This window comes from Fukomys damarensis, unplaced genomic scaffold, assembly GCF_012274545.1.
Source record: "Fukomys damarensis isolate Sample0158 unplaced genomic scaffold, DMR_v1.0_HiC HiC_scaffold_27, whole genome shotgun sequence".
Lineage (NCBI taxonomy): Eukaryota > Metazoa > Chordata > Mammalia > Rodentia > Bathyergidae > Fukomys > Fukomys damarensis.
The window spans coordinates 33,521,202-33,526,258 of record NW_022900939.1 but is presented as its reverse complement, the minus strand read 5'-3'; the positions used below and the strand labels follow the sequence as shown (position 1 = coordinate 33,526,258).

Below are 5,057 nucleotides of genomic sequence, written 5' to 3'. Positions count from 1 at the left end.
TTCATATTCAAAGTTTTTTTTTTTTTTTTTTTTTAAACAGGAATAAAGCTACAGTGTTCAAATGAGTATGATCCCACTGGTTACTATTATGAAGAATTTATGTAATCTATCTTCATGCTAAATTTTAAAATACATCTGTATAATTGTTTTTAATATCTGCAAAATTTGAATCTGTGGGCTGAGTCACTTGTATACGTCATAAACGCATTTAGAATGAAGTAAAAAATACTGAGTATGCCTAAACAGGGGTAACTTAGTAGTCAAACATACGTATACATGAAATAATAGTAGCTTGTATGCATATTGTTAGAAAGTTTGGCCTTAAAAGGATTTTTTGGATTATAAAAATCTTCTCCATTCCTATAATTTTGGAGGAGTATAGCACATGATTTTAATTCAGCTATTACTCCAAATCCTAACACAACTCTGGATGCTTTGCCTCTTGCAACACTGAAGAAAAAGTGAACAGGACCAGGAAGACACCGCGGAGATGCCGGTCAGTTAGGCCGGGCGGTGCTCCCTCTCCTCTGCTGGACACTGCCATAGTGACCAAGAAAATCAGCTGTGCGGACCAGTGAGACGGACATTCTGGAGTCAGATACCTGGCTTCACCAACTGTCATTTTTCGCTGCTTTGCTGCCAACTTGCTCATCCTCTCCACGTCTCTTCCCTGCCAGGCTTCTTGGTGTGTTGTGTGTCTGACTACCGTGTGGGTGGCTTGTGAGGACTTTCAGACTGGGCCGAGTGGGGAAGGGGACCCTAAGGCCACCGCCTGTCCCTATCCACCCTCCCTGGCCTAGAGCAGAAGCCACCAAGTCTCTACCATGGCCCTGGGAGCTGGAAAAGGAGGAAGAGGAGGAGGAGGAGGAGGCAGCTGGTGCTGTGGAGACCTAGGCTGCTGTAGCTGTGAGGCTGGGGCCCTGGGAGGAGCAAGCAGAGGCAGTGGTGTCCAAGGTCTCCAGGGTGGAGGAAAGATCCGAGGGTGACTTTGCCATCAGGAACCACTTAAGCTTTACTGAGCCAGGGCATTCTTAGCAGCCTTACAGCATCTATTGAGAATCCTGTGCCTCAGGGGCTACAGACCCACTTCAATAAGAATGAAGATGCACATGGCTGCTCAACAGACACCAGTGAGGTGCCACTGGAGTCAGAAACCGCAGATGACCACGTCACATATGTAGATGAGGACAACACTAGTATCAGCGGTGGCCACGGTGCTCCTGACCCAGCAGTCAGTAATACAGAAGCCTCTTCAACACCTACTGCTGTTTCCAATGCACTCCCACCTGGCAGTTGTGCAGAAATGAGAGATTCTACCTCTCAGGGCTGTGACATCTCCACCACCAGCTGTGCTTCCAGAGCCCCTGATGTAGACAGAGCGGTTTCACACAATACTCCACTGCCGCCTCAGGGGTCTCTGGAGGCTGAAGGTGCTCATTCTGACACACAACACAGAGCCAACCATGCAAAACCAGCATGCAACTTGTCAGGCTTCAGAATCCTGTCCCCCTCACTTGGTGATTCCCCTGAATCCTAAAACAGATCGGCTCAGAAAGTCTTTTTACTGCAGAAAAACACATAGTCGGGCAGCAGCTGCTCTAAGGCTGTTGCAGCCACGAAAGACACCGTATCAGGTGCCAGTCACAAAGATGAAAGCCAAGCCACTCCATGTGCAACCTTACGATGTAACCAGTTTAACAGCTCGCAGGTCACTGCACTTTCTAGAGATGTCAAATTCTTTCACAAGTGTGGAAAGAATTCCTCATGTTTTATCTTCTCTGAATTCTCTTGATAGGAGCGGAATAGATATCACAGATATGCAGGTCAAAAGAGCCAAGGGGTGCTCTCCACATCTCCCTGTTCAGAGCCTCACATAGGAGCCTGTTCCACAGGAATGAAAAACACCATTCCTTTTAAACTACCTTTGACCCCATCCAATGAAGGGAGACTGGCCCAAGAACAGATGAAAAGGAGAGTACTGGAAATGAAAAAAATATGATACCCAGACAAAACAGAAAACCAGAAAGTGGCTTTCCACACCCAAATTTCAGTATCCCTGCAGCCCATAGCTCAGCTTGTAGAGGAAGTGATGTAGGTGATAAGATGAGAGGAGAGGTTGCTTCTGAACCTCCAGAGGAGGAAAATGAAGTACCAGTGTTGCCAAAAATCTCTGCACTGATCCCCAATCACCAGTTCTTCAGTGCCCACCATCACTCTTAGTTCTGCTGAGATCACAGCTTCTCCTCCATCATCCATGAGTTCTTCTCAGTCATCAGCAAACAAGGTACAAACAACCTCTCCCAGCAGCACCGGAAGTCCCTTGTTTACGTTTTCACCTCCTCCCACTGTAATATCTGCAGCGGCGGTTGTACTGCCTCCATCATTTCCTGCATTTATATTTAGTGTGCCCATTGCAAACACAGAACTTTCTGGCTCTAGCAGGGCTTTCGAACCAATTCTAAAGAATTTCACTCTAGACATCACTGTAGTGAACAGAACTAACTGTAAGAGGCAAAATGAAGACTCAGAGGCCCTTTCAAGAACCATGAGATTCCTGAAAGAAGGAGACGCCCTAGATTTTGGTAAAAGCTCTGTAGCTCTCACAGGTCAAAAGCTAGATAAGAGTCTCTTACTGCTCGGCTTACCACAATGTGGCCAGTGGTTTATACAAAACCAGCAAGCAGTACCTTTTCTTCCAGTGCAATCAGCTGTGAGGAATGTGTAAAAGCTGCATCGTTCTGGAAGTGTGATACATGTCTGTTTCAGAACAATGTAAAACTGCCACCAGGAGAGAGCACTAAACACACTGGAATTGGGACATCAAAGCAAAAGTGGCAAAGCAACTCTGCCTGCATCACGGACAGGCTTGGAGATAAATTTGAATTAGCAAGAGGAACTTGGGATTGTGATACCTCTTTAGTTAAAAAGAAATCTGAGCAAGGAGATGTGTGTGAAAAACCCAAACCTCAAATTGCTATGAAACCAGTCCTCAGGGGGACAGCGGTTTCAGAAGGTGCATTCACTAGGACTAAGTCATCTTCCTACAGCATCATTACCTCTGGTACCTTATGAATGGGAGGTAAAATCAATAGGCCTGTGGGATTTTGGCTGTGCCCACTACGCTGTGTTTCTAATAATGCAGAAGACAACAAGTGTGTGTCCTGTATGTTTGTGAAACCAGCAAGTTTAGCCCCTGCTTCCAGTAGCAGTGGGGCACCTGTCTGTCTTCTGGAGACCACCTAGGATTGGACAAGTGGAAAAGGCCTGGGGAGAAATGGGACTGGGAAGTGCGCCTAGTGCAGGATAAAGCAGACTCTACCAAACGTGTAGCATGTGAATAGGCCAGGCCAGGCACAAAATCTCACTTTCAAGGACGGGACCCATCTTCCTCATCTCTGAATCCAGCAGCCTCGTCCTTCAAATGTGGTGTCCCTTCATTCTCTTCTGGGCCTTCTCAGACCATCACAAACAGTGGAAATTTTAAATTTAGTGATCAGAGAGGATTCAAAGGAAGTGTATCATCTGACTCTAAGCCTATATAGCTCAGGAGTGAAGGCTTTAACATTTGTAAACACACTGGAGATTCTCCATTTGGAATTTCAACTGATTCTAGTCATAAAGAAGTTAACCCAATAAGAACAGTAATGGTAATAAATTTAACTCTAGATTTTCTTTCTTTTTTTTTTTGTGGGGGGTACCAGAATCAAACTCAGGACCTTGCTGTTATGTGACAGGCGGCAGGCAGCACCACTGAGGTAAATCTCTAGACCCAACTCCAGATTTTCTTTTGAGCGGCAACGAAAGAAAGAGTAATAGCCAATGAAGTGTATTTTTGATTCTGGAGCGCTGAAATGAGCATCACAGCTGAAAATGTTAATACTTAAAAAATGAAAATAGATCTTTGGACCCAGTAATGCCACTTGAGTCTTTACCCAACCCCTTTTAATGTATTTACTCTTCAAAATTTTGAGACAGGTTTTCCCAAATTTATAATCCCAGCATTCTAAGAGACTGTGACGGGAGGATTACAAATTTGAGGCCTGGTCAACTTAGAGAGATATTGTCTCAGTCTCAAAATGAAAAATTCTAAAATTGCCTAGGCTGTAACTCAGCGGGAAGCCCCTGGGTTCAATACACCCTCCCCATTCTGTCAATGGTGGTAAGATGGATAGAACTGGAGAACATTCTATTCATGAAATAAGCCAAACAAACGAAGTTAAATGCATGCTCTCAGTTATAGGTGGAAATCTAAATCACTCGCATCCATGGGTAGTTAAGGACTGAGGTGAGGGGAATGGGGAGATACAGTGAACAAATGTAAGGTTGCCCACAGGAAGAATAAGTTTTGTTGAAATGTACTGCACAGCACAGTGAATATAGTTAATAACAGTGAATGATACATTTCAGCATTGCTAAGTGAATCAAATGTCCTCACAATAAAATAAGCTTCAAACTGATGCATATAATAGTCAGTCATAAACCACATCCCTCTACACCCCATAAACATAAAAGCTACTGTCAATTTACAATAAAATATAAATTAAACCTCAGAGAAACATTGTCTTTACTAATCTGATGCCCCCAGAAAATTTCAGGGCCACAGATACTCTGTGTTCCCTTTGCATGGCCACAAAGCACAGGCCTGGAGACTCTGAGGTCACCTAGGTTGAGAAAGTCTGTGTCAGGGGAAAGTGACTTGTTCAAGAGAACGTGACCAATTAAGGGGCTGAATTATCGATAGATCTAAATCAAACGTCACAAATTCAGTCTTGAACCAACTTGTGAATGGCTTTTTGTTGCTGTTGGCTCCCCGGGTTTTGTTGTGGTTTTTCTTCAATGAATAGCAATCTTGAAAATTCAGAACTGACTGACTGACTGAAAACCCAGGTCTTCACGTCTCTGAGAAACCAACCGGGATCACTGTGAGCAGGACCGAGGGGCGCTCCGCACCCCAGGCCTGGGGTTCAGGCAGCCTGGCCCTGCGCGGAGCCCAGTGTGAGACCCTGCACCCCGAGGTCCCTGCACGCAGGCTCGCGACCCTCAAGGAGGCGCCTCCC

General features: G+C 45.1%; 1 pseudogene; it reads left to right on the top strand.

The window, feature by feature from the left end:
• Positions 1 to 490: 490 nt before the first annotated feature.
• Positions 491 to 4,999, top strand: LOC104852849 (annotated as a pseudogene).
• Positions 5,000 to 5,057: the final 58 nt, after the last annotated feature.